The 12,607-nt window shown below is 36.3% G+C and overlaps 1 protein-coding gene across 1 annotated transcript in view; it reads right to left on the bottom strand.

Moving 5' to 3' along the window:
- The window catches only part of BAZ2B (bromodomain adjacent to zinc finger domain 2B), a 330,950-nt gene that overhangs the window by 172,193 nt on the left and 146,150 nt on the right, over positions 1-12,607 (bottom strand). The window contains exon 7 of the mRNA XM_081095898.1: positions 11,504-11,546. The gene's annotated coding sequence lies outside the window, so the exon portion shown is untranslated. The remainder of the gene's footprint in view (positions 1-11,503; positions 11,547-12,607) is intronic.

Raw genomic sequence — 12,607 nt, 5'->3', positions numbered from 1 at the left:
CAAGAAACTTAAGACAGAGAAACTAAGTGAGTTAGTATAATGATCTAAAAATGACCTAAATAGGGTGGTGGCGGAAAAGAGAGGAATCAAAGGATGTAGAAGACACTAATGCTATATCACAGGCACTTAAATTTTGATTATCTAGAGCCAGAGGAAGAAGAGTAGTCCAAAATGATACTAAGGTTCATATGTTTATGTAGAAAATGGTGATAGGCCATTTTCTAACAGAAATAGGCCTGAAATGTGATTCTCTTTCTAAAATAATATGGAAAAAAAATAGAATATATTAAAAAGAAATAAATTCACCTAATGTTCAGAAACAGAACACTGGATTGGGAATTAGACACTAATGCTGGCCTCTCTGCCATAAACTGGCTGTGTAATGGCTGACTCTTCAGCCATTCTAAGGTTTTGTTTTCTAAAATGAGCACCAGACTTGCTCTGGCCAGGTAGCTCAGTTGGTTGGAGCGTCATCCCAATATATCAAGGTTTCAGGTTCAATCTCCGGTTAGGGTACATACAAGAAGCAACCACTGAGTGCATTAATAATTGGGACAACAAATCAGTCTCTCTCTCTCTCTCAAAAAAAATCAATAAATAAAATTTAAAAAAATTTTAAATGGGTACTAGACTTAATATGATTTGGGATTTCTTCTCAGTTTTATATATAACACAGCATCTTAATTTCTGAGCAAACTTGAAGTTGTAGAAGCAGGTAATATTTTGAAGTAGCTGCCTGGCTGGTGTGGCTCAGTGGTTGAGCACTGATCTATGAACCAGAAGGTCACGGTTCGATTCCCAGTCTGGGCACATGCCCAGGTTGAGGGCTGGATCCTCAGTGTGGGGCATGCAGGAGGCAGCTGATCAATGACTCTTGCTCATCACTGATACTTATATCTCTCTCTCCCTCTCCCTTCCTCTCTGAAATCAATAAAAATATATTTTTAAAAAGCCAACTGAAAAATGGGCAAAGGGTCTGAATAGACATTTATCTAAATAAGATATACAAACATATAATAAGTACACAAAAAGATGCTCAACACCATTTAGTCATCAAGGAAATGCAAATCAAAACCACAGTGAGATACCACTTTGTGGAGAGCGGCTACAGCTTTCAGACAGGTTCAAGCCTCGGACTGACTTGTGGCAAAGCCACATACAAGTCCCAGCTTGGAGGGCAAAGCCGTTCCAGCACAATTATAGCCAAAAGGCTATGGTGTAAGCCTGACCTTATAGTCCTCCCTTATTCCTAGGTAGCTAATGGGCTGTGGGAGATGCAGAAAGTGCTGCCAAAACAAGGCTTGAGTAATGAAATAGATTTGAACCTCGCAAGAACATTGTAAACATGCTTACCGATACCCTCGCTTTGCTTTGTGTGATCTGACTATAAAATAAAGCTTCAGCTTACAGACTGGGTCACTATTTCCTCATCCAGGCAGTGATCCACCTGATCCCAACTGTATTCTCTTATCTGTCTTCTTTAATCCTTCACCATCCCTCCTCAGGTTCCCCCCAGGCCATGCTGGAAGTGGTTCACCACTTCACACCCACTAGGTTGACCATTAAAAAAATGTAAGAAACTGCCCAGCCAGGTGTGGCTTGGTCGTTCAGTATAGAACTGTGAACCAGAAGGTTACTGGTTCAATCCCAGGTTGCAGGCTCAATCCCCAGTAAGGGGCATGCAGGAGGCAGCCAATCAATGATTCTCTCTCATCATTGATGTTTCTATCTCTCTCTCTCTCTCTCTCTCTCTCTCTCTCTCTCTCTCTCTCTCCCTTCCTCTCTGAAATCAATCAAAATGTTTTAAAAATACTCATATTTCTCTCAAGTCTATTAAATCTGTAACTACTCCCACCACATCCGCACGCTAGTCTATTTTGTCATTACTATTTTTAGTTGAAGAAAATAGGTACTTTGTCTTTTAGAGTTTCCCAATTGGGACTTTCCTGATTTTACCCTCCTGGAATCATTTAATATGTCCCTCTGTCCTTACTATATTTTTTATAAATTAGGCTCATTCACATCCAAATATTTTTTCTGTTTGTGTGTTTTTAATATGGATAGACAGTTTCATAGTGTTTTTGTGCACTTTTGTTAGCAAATACATGTTTTTGTGTAAAACAGGAATGATAAAGTTGTTAGGAAGATTAAATGAGTTAACACAGATCAAACGCTTAGATTAGTGTCTGGTGCACAGCAAACCCTTCATAAACATTAGCTGTCATTATTACACTGCATATAGAGAATCAATAGGATTTGAAGTCAAAATAGATGAGAGTTTTTGAAGAAGTAGTTGAAGGTATTTTTAGCTTAGGTAACTGAGTAGATGTTGATATCACTAACCACTAACGTGTAAAGAGAGTAATATTTATACGACATTGGAAAATAATGAGTTTAAGTTTAGACATGTTGAATTTAGTCAGGTACCAATGTCACATACAGAGCTGGCAATAGAAGTCCTAACATTTTTAAAAATATATATATATTTTATTGTTTTTTTTACAGAGAGGAAGAGAGAGAGAGAGATAGAGGGTTAGAAACATCTATGAGAGAGAAACATCGATCAGCCACCTCCTGCACACCCGCCACCGGGGATGTGCCCGCAACATAGGCACATGCCCTTGACCGAATCAAACCCGGGACCCTTCAGTCTGCAGGCCAATGCTTTATCCACTGAGCCAAACCAGTCAGGGCAAAGTCCTAACATTTTAAAAAGAGATCTGTGGCAGAAAATGAAGATCAAATGTTGAGAGGAAAGAGAAGTCAGTTGTCATAAAAAACTACAAGATCACCTAAAGAAAGAATTGGTAAAATATAGAACTACTTCAAGAAAAGGAAATGATGTATGTAAAAAGATATGCAGACAAAAGCATCACTATATATGTTGGCTATAGGAATGGTATGGCTAAAAACAATCTATGTGTTGCAAAGCAGAGGGAAATGAAGTTATGCAGATAGGACATGACTAACTTTGAATGGCTTTGATAGTTACAGGTAATTAAATTTAAGTACAAAACGGTAAGAGATTGAAGAAGTTAGCAAGACAACATCATACAAAAATATACCACAACAGAATTGGAAAATTAGAAAATATATTTGTTATAGTATTCTAGAAGATTTAAATTTATGCCAGCTTTACTTCCATCTAAGCCAGGGGTGGGGAATGTCCAGCTCTCATTCGGTCTGACCCTGCCAAGGCATTAGGAGTGAGTTAAATGTTTGACCAAATATAGCAGGCTAATTTTTAAGTTGATAATTTTGTATCTCTCAAGAATGATGTTATAAATATTCAAATGGCCCTTGGCAGAAAAAAAATGGTCTCCACCCCTGATCTAAGCTAAAGAGAGCACTACCTAGGCACTGTGGCTTCAGGCAATATCCCAAAGAAAGGAGATAATGTCTTTAGTACCTTTCCATACTCATTCTCCCTTCACTACTTCTCTTGTGTCTCCTCTACCTGGGAAACCAGTGCTCTCAAGCTGCCATAATTATATAAAACTACATTTTTTGCAATGGAGTACTGTCTTCTTCCCTGAAGTACTCTGGTTACATCTCTACATTAGATTCTAGCCTGCCATGAAATCTTTCATTCTCCCTGGTCACCCTATGTATCTTTTGATTATCAAATTAAAATAATTCATCCAACACTTTGAGTAATTAAAATCCTAGGGGATATTTAATTTTAAAAAGAGGATTTTGTTAACTTGTATGAATTCCCAATTGTTAAAATGTACAGCCCCTACATGTTTTCTATATGTTTATCCATTTTGGTTCAATCTGACAGAGTCTCAACACACTAAGGAACACCAGCATAGACCAGTTTATTGCATAAATACTGCTGTGCCACTATTGGGTACAAGGCATTTTAACAGACTTTAAGGGGACTGCAAGAATAAATGAAATATAATCTATCTTTACTAGATTGTAAGGACTTTACAAATTAATAAGTGAAACAGCAAAATACACAGCTCATCTCATAAGGCAGATAAGGACTCTATAAGAATATTTCTGAGGGGAAGGGGAAAGGTAGAAGAAGGTATAAGGGGAATAAATGGTGATGGAAGGAGACTTCACTTGGGGTGGTGAACACACAATATACAGATCATGTATTATAGAATTGTACACCTGAAACCTATATAATTTTATTAACCAATGCCACCCCAATAATTTCAATAGAAAAGGAAAAGATAGCAAATTAAAAAATATTTGAAGTCCTATGAGTCTATTAAAAAAAAGAATATTTCTGAAACTTAAGTTATGTATAGAACCTTATAAAGAAAAAATGTCTTGTGAACACATATGTTGACTTAAATTAAATTATAATGTTACTGAAATACATAAAAAAGTAAAACTATGGATAAGAATAAACTCTTCTCCTGGCTTCAGATCCGATTCACTCATAGTACTAAAAAACAAATTTATAAAATAAAAGCTACAAAACTTAAGATTATGCTAAAATGAAATCACCATGTTCAACATAAATATGGTACTGACTGCTACTTCCCATTATTTTCCAATTACATTTTAGTTTGGCAAGACTATCTAACAGTGCAATGTTCTCTGAACAATTTGAAATTCCCACCATTTTTTTCTACTCACAAATACAAAGTTTTAATTAAGCTTACTCTGATGTCATCTGGTTTTCACTTGGTACAAATGAAGCATTTGTACAGATGAAATCTAGTTTTGTTCTTTACTCATTAAACTAAGATAATTAAACATAAGCCCTGAAAGTTCATGATAACAACTGGTTATAAGGTAAGCATCCCAAATGATACAAGAATATGCTTATATTAATTTCTTTCATATTAACCCCCCAAATTTTAAGTTTTTATAGCAAACTCTCTCTCCCCACAGAAAATGTATCTACATACTCAGATGGAAAAACTCCAGTGTTGAGAAACAATGCTATAATAAAAATAACAGCTACCAGAAAGGCAGAAATGATAGGGAGATTAATTTCAACTGCAAAGGGGATCCAGGTTTTAGGGGGGAGGAAGCATTTGAGGACAGCTGTGACATTTGAGTTTAGTGCCAAGTGTGTACGTTTAAATTTCCTTTCTGTAAGATTAACAATGAAACTATAAACAACCAAATTTTTAAAAACATGTAGGAATATTCAGTAGTAAGGGCGTTAAAAAAATCATGAATTTTAAGAACAAAAGTTGAAGAGTTTCTTTCTGAGATGAAAGAAAATCAAAGAAGAAAATTGCAAGCATCAGATGGGCTATTAACAAAATGACTAGCATACTTTGCATGTGGAAAAGTTTATATGTGCTGTCTTACATTATGATGGAAATGTACCTATTGATGTTATGTTTTTTAATCATTCAAATAAAGACAGAATCAGGAATATTTATATCAGTTAGAGTTTTTAAGACCTATGATATGCTAACTCAGGTATCCTTTTGACGCTATACAATAAGATATTTTCCATTTTTATCAAAATCTTTTCTCCTTCAGTTTTTCTTGATGTATTTACAGAAAAAAAGAATGAGTCAAATATCACAATCCCAAAACTCAATCTATAATACCCTTCTTCTCATCTCTAAAACAGTTTCTGCAGAATATACTTGTATTTTATCTGCTACGTGACTAAAATTTCTGTAATGTACATCTCACAGAATGTGCATTGGTGTTGTGCAATTGGTGTGAGTGGAAGAGAATGATGTCTAACAGATTAAAGTTTAAGTCACTTTAATTCAGAAAATATTTCCTTAGTCCAGGTGCGAGACTCCTTGCTGACTACAATTAAACACACAACACACACACACCCCAAAATCAAAAACAAAACAAAACAAAACAAACAAACAAAAACAACCAGCCTTGGTCAGGTAACTCAGTTGGTTAGAGCAGTGTCCCGATATGCTGAGTTGCAAGTTCAATTTCTGGTCAAGGTACATCTAAGAAGCAACCAATGAATGCATAAATAGGTGGAACAACAAATCTCTCTCTCCTTCCCTGTCACTAAAATCAATAAAGAGTATTAAAAAAACACACACACACACACACAAAAACGGAGTCAAGATGTAGACAGGACAGAGTGATAACCTGAAGTTATTAGGGACTTTCTATCTTATATTGCCTTGCCCATTCTTAGTTTGTGATTTACATTTTTTGTCCAATTATCAGATCCACATTTCAGCCAGAAAGGAGAAAGGGGGAGAAAAAAGGGAGTATACCACCTTCAATTAAGGATACTTTCTGCAAGTTGCACACAGTACTTCTGCTTATGTATCTCTAGCACACATGACCACATCTAGCTGCAAGGGAAGCTGGGAAGTGATATAATTCCAAGTAGTGATATACTGGAGAAAAAATTAATGGAGGAAGAAAATTGGCATTAGGGGACAAGGACCAGCCATTGCCACACTTGGTTATATCTTATCAGTTGCAGGTGGCTGACATTTTAAATTTATTATATAACACTAATATTTCCACTAGTGTACACATTATAAAAGTAAACAGTAATTCCTTCTAAATTTCAAGTTTTAAGTTAAATATTTCTATTGGTAGGGATTAATCTCTATAAAATTTAGGTAATATTCATAATAAAATTACCAAGAGGACAATAGGAATTTTAATAAAAATTCATTTTTTATTAAAAGACACTTTAACTATTTTAAAACTTACTTTGTAACCAATTATTAAGTATATAGTAAAATATTAAATTAAAATATTTAAAAATAAAATATAGCCATTGTGTTAATAAAATTACATATAAACAAATTGAATGTAAGTGAAATTACATGACTACTCTCAGAGAAGGCAGGATTTAAGGAGATTTGAAAAGAAATAAATCTATGCCGTTTTTATTATACTTCCCATAAAGGCTGTTTAGAGATTTTTTTCTCTGCAATTTATTTCATGATTGAATTACCCATGGCTTTAAAGCAATATTCACCCAGTACCTGTGTTTTTTAAGATAATTTAAGATTCCTTTGCCAGGCCACTCTTTGTCAAGTACAGCTTCTTAAGACCATAACATATTATGTATCTAATATTTTTGCTGCTGAGTAGATAAGAAGTGTTAGAGTTTATTTTCACTTAGACTTTTTTGTTCTAAATCAAAGTATAAAATGTCTTTTAAAAATAATTAAAATGTCATCATAGATTGAAGATGGATTGAGAGATGTGTTCAGAGATTTTTAATCAAGTAAGAAGTGATAGCAAAACAGGATAGTAAAAATTATAATGGGATAAAATAAAACCAGTTTTAGGCCAAGATCTCACACTATGATGATGATGATCATGTTGAAGGGTCAAAGAATTTAGTATGTATCATTCTCTGTGCTGTGCTTTCTCAGCATTACTTCATCTAATATTCACAACACTTCGGAATATAAATATTATCTCTTCTTTAGAGAGACGATTGGATCCTAGACTATGTAATTTACTCAAGATCACAACAGCTATATAAATATCAGAGCACAAACTTAAAAGGTTTTTCTGATTCCAGTTCGTGTTCTTTACCATTACGCATATTATTTATTCTCTTTCAAACTCCCTGGACCTTGGTTTTCTCACCTATTATACATGAAAAATGTAGCACAGCCTAAACTGTTCTAAAGTTCATTCTCTCCTTTTAAGATGTTCACATTCTAGTGAAGTCTGGAACTCCCTTCCCCCAAATAAAAGCACATTAAATCAACAGATCTAATCAATCTCCTTGCTGGAGCTTGTGCAGCCAATCCTTGTATATGTATTGTAATACTTCATTTTACAGGTCAAGATACTGAGGCACAAAGAGGCTGACTGAAGGTCACATACCTAGTATACAATATTTGATCTCTATATTTTTTTAAAACCTATTCTTTTCCTTTACACTCTGTTTCCCAATGGTTTAATTTTGGATCTTCATGTAGTAATACTCTTATTTCAATTTTAATATAAGAAAACTAAAGATACTAATTAATTTATCTCTTTCTGGGATATTTATGATTACTGGAAAACATCTGCTTAATACTCATTTGCTAAGTACAACTGGAAAAATGTATTAAAATATGTAAAATACAAGAGCAAACATGTTAACAATAACATAGGAATAATAAAAATTAAGCATTAGCAAACTACTAGGAAGAGAGAATCACTTTCAATTAGGACAATTAGGGAAGACCTCAGAGGGATGACTACATGTGGACAAGGCATTAGAAGAAATAAAAGCCTAAAAAGAAAAAAGAATATTCTAGAAAAAGGGAATGACATGAATGCAAGTATGGAGCCAAAATGTATAGTTGAGGTGGAGTATGTAGTCCACACTGGGTACAGTTTAGGATTCTTTCTTTTGAATGTAGGTATTTGGCAGGGAAACATGTGAGAGCTAAACTGATTAGGGATTTTTAATACTGAGTTAAATAATCTGTATTTGATCTTGTAGAAAATGAAAAGTCACTAACATCTTCAAGGAGAAAAATTTTTAAATGTTCACCAGTTTTAATGCTTTAATAAGATTAAACTGAGGAGCGTATATAGACTTCAATGGAACTAATATTGGCCAAGAAGAAGCAATAGCAGAAGATTTTGGCATTTCTATAGATTGTAACATGGGGGGGGCGGGGGTATAAAAATCCTCTTGAGGGCTGAAAATTTCTGAGAAAAAAAATCAGGTGTACATTATATAAAATATAAACACTACAACGTCAGCACTGAAAACAATCTATAATATCCTCATCTCTATCAACAACTTTCTACTCTTTTAGCTCTTACTTTATCATCTTATTTCATCAGCTTCTCTAGCTCTGATTAGTCCCTTAATCTTTCATTTTCTCTAAGTACCACTTTACTCCAGCCCCATGGTCAACACTTGAACTGCTCTCTCAATAGCACTCTCAACTGAAGTCAGTGTGGAAATCTACCCTCTTTTCTTCACTCAGGAGGAAGGAGAAATCCTCATGACCCTGACATTATTACAAAGTAAGAGTTTCTATTTTCAGGCACGTAGGAACCTGTCAAATGAATACTTCTTAATCTTTAACATTTAATATCTGATAATATTGAATAGCACCTTTCTTTCTGAAATTCTTAAATTTAGAACAATTACAATTAAATGCTCTGTAAATATTACCCTAAAAATGGACTGTAAGAGTCAGCATTTTTAAACTAAAAAACAAAACACACACCTTATTCATCCAAAGTTAATTTTAAACTTCCTTGATTATAAAAGCACTAGATACTAAACACAATGCTGCTATGAAAATATATTGATATTTTGTTGTAAACTATCAGAGCAATAAGTACTAATTAAGAAAAAACAAACAAAGAGCTACAAATCAGAAATAGCTAAAATGCTCCCTTAGGAAAATGAACATGTATATAAACATCTATAGACTCGATGATGAAAAGCCTTTACCAATACAATAAATTTTCTCTTTGGCCTCTAAAAAATGTTAAACTTAACAATGAACAGATTTTCTAAATACAAAAATTATATATATATATATATTACATTTTGTATAATTACTGCTTTTATACTTAGTAAACAACTAAAATAGGATTAAAGAAGCAGACTTATTGAGTAAATAATTTACTCAAAATGTATGTCTGTTATTTAAAACTAGAGGTCCGGTGCACAAAATTTGTGCATGGGTAGGGTCCCTAGGTCCCTAGCCCTGGCAGGCGATCAGGGCCAATCAGGTTCCCCGCCTCTCCGCAACCCCCTGCCAGCCGGGGAGGGGAAGCTGTGGGAGGTTTCAATCCCATTTAGAATATGCAAGAGGCAGCCAATCAATGATTATCATCATTGATATTTCTATTTCTATTTCCCTCTCCAAAATCAATCAAATATATATTTTTTTAAATTCAAGGATTTTAGAAAAAGAAAGGTAGGGCAAGAGGTTTTGGTTCCGGACAGAAGGAGAAACACGGAGATCAGCAGGCCTGGAAGGTGACGCGGGCAGCAGGACCAGGCTGCCCTGCTTCCCTACAAATGTTATACTTATGTAACTGGACATGGGCATCAGTCACACGGCCAAATCAATGCCCAGTCAGCCCCGGTGGCTGTGTCCTGCCACTCTCTGGCTGTGCTGCAGTGCAATTGGCCGGGGAGGCCGGAGCCATGTCCCGGAGCGCATGTAGTATACGAAGGGGTGGGCAAGAAGCCAGAAGCCAGAGCTGAAAACCGCGCAGCCCAGCAGTTGCATCTGCAATGGAGCGGGACGGGGAACAGCTGTCGTGACGGGCTTTGGAGTCAGAGGGGCTGTGCTTCCTGCACATCACCGGTGAGTCGCCCCAAGCTGAACCATGGGACCAACAGGCAGTGAGGTGGGAGGCGCCACCATGGTCGGTGCATAGTCCTTTGCGGTGTGCCAGCCGGGCCAGTCAGGGCCTGGGGAGGCTCTTCCCAGGGTGGCAGCGTCCGGCCACTTTTTTTTTCAAATTTTTTTTTATTGGGAAGTAAGCTCTAGGCTTGTGGTCCTGGGATCCCTGGGCCATTGCATGCGCCTCCAGGCCTCACTGTGCCACCCTCCCCCTCCTCCTGCATTGAGCGTCAACCCAGCCTGTGCCCTCTTACAATCCAGGACCCCTAGGGGGATGTAGCAGTGCGCCATGAGCCCAGCAGGCAGCCAGGGAGGAGCCCAAACTGGGGACAGGTGCCACGCGGCTCACACTCCTCCCAGCCCACTGCACCTGCTGCCGCCACTCAGTACTGCTGCGGTGGTGGCAGAGAGGCTCCCAATGTCGCTGCAGCTGTGCTCGCCCGCCATGAGCCCAGCTTCTGGCTGAGCAGCGCTCCCACTGTGGCTGCGTTGAGCATCTGCCCCCGGTGGTCAGTGTGCATCATAGTGACTGGTCATTCTGGTTGTTCTGCTGTAAAGGTCGCTTAGGCTTTTATATATATAGATAATTTTCAAAAATGCATAAAATCTCATTACTGCAGTTGAGAATTTACTAGTTTGAATTTTATAATAAGGAGGATCAAGGCCTTAGATAAAGTTTTTCTTTAACACATTTCATTATACACAGTAGAAATTAACACTTTAAAATTAAAAAGAAAAAGTATCAGTTACTTAAGAAAACTATCCTTTTTCAACAACTCTCCATATTTGGAAGACTCTCTATAACTCATTTAAATATCAATAAAACTTAAGTAAGAATCCAAAAATCCTTTCAAGGCTGTTTTCAGTCTTGCCTTAATAAGTGATTACAGCATCAAGTAACCTTATTTTTATAATTTTTTCCTAATGTGGAATCATCATAAGTGTTTTGTCATTACTTAGGAAAAGCAAAAACTAAAATGATGATGTTCAGATTATGATTCAGACTAAAATATGTTAATATAATTTCACTTATAAATTCCAAGTAATTATTATATTAGTTGTTTTAAAATCATTTAAAGCAACATTTTAAAAGTCTTTAATAACTAGAAGTATGAGTTGTGATTCATTGAAAATATAAACATTGAATTGGCTATTGAAAAAATACTTTAAAATTATAAATATGTGCTAACTCAATTCTCACTTTCAAAGAAAACAAAACATCCTTAAAAGCTTAATTTTGTTCTTACTGTGATCAATGTAGTCAATCTTCTGACATCACTGTTGAGAAATCTGCAATAGGAAAGCAGAAACAGAATTTAGCTGAATCATACTTAAGCAAGCAATTTCATAAACTAAAAAGCTTAGAATTTCTCTTTCTTTATGCCATAAGTCATATTTAAACTGATACACAGTTGTCAAGAAAAGTGCAATTAGCACAATATGAACAAACATAAAACACATGAAGTTTATTTATAGGCCATTATTGTAGTACTAGAGGCCCAGTGCACGGATTCGTGCACATTGAAAAGAAATTAATTAGAAGGTGGCCAGTGGGGTGAGACTGGGTGAGAAGGGCCAGACATGCCCTGGAACCAACCTCCCACAGTACCAGGTGTGGCTGGGACAGAGCTGGGACTCGAAGGGTGTCTGCAGAGTGAGTGGGTCCCTCCGGCAGGTGGGGTCCCTCGGCCTAAACTGTGGGGATCAGGCCGAAACTGGCAGTCCAACATCCCCTGAGCGGTCTCGGAGTGCAAGAGGGCACTCTGCAGACTTGTCGCTCGGCAGCTCCTGCATTGAGCATCTGTCCCCTGGTGGTCAGTGGGTGTCATAGCTAATAGTTGGAGCATCTGCCCCTCATGGTGTGTCATAGCTACTGGTCAGACAGTCAGACGGTTGCTTAGGCTTTTATATATAGACGGTAGATTATATTTTGCTTATAATCAGCAACACCCAGGGTTAATGTAATATACTATATTAATAAATGAATGAAAGGGCATTTGGGTTAGTTTTATCTGTTTCCAAATATTTAGAAGAGAATTACAGTGTCTTAAATATAGTACAAACAAAAGATAGGTTTTATTTATACCTTTTCCTCTAATATTAGGTTAGCCGCTCAGTTTATGGCCAGAATATGATCTACTTATTATCAATTAATAGGAAAAACTGCCTCCTGGTAATCCTTATGAATAGTGACAAAAACATTTAAAATTTGAAAATGTAATGGGGAAGAAACTACACCCTATTAACCCAAGAGAAGTTATAAATTAAAGTATTTCCCAAGCTATATATGATTTAGAGTTCTTATCCCTGTAAAATCTAAGCTTTTAGATATTTCTTAATTAAAGGCAATT

The sequence above is a fragment of the Myotis nattereri genome (assembly GCF_964212035.1).
Source record: "Myotis nattereri genome assembly, chromosome: 7".
Classification (NCBI taxonomy): domain Eukaryota; kingdom Metazoa; phylum Chordata; class Mammalia; order Chiroptera; family Vespertilionidae; genus Myotis; species Myotis nattereri.
Note: the sequence above shows the minus strand (reverse complement) of the source record. Positions and strands in the feature narration are given on the sequence as shown.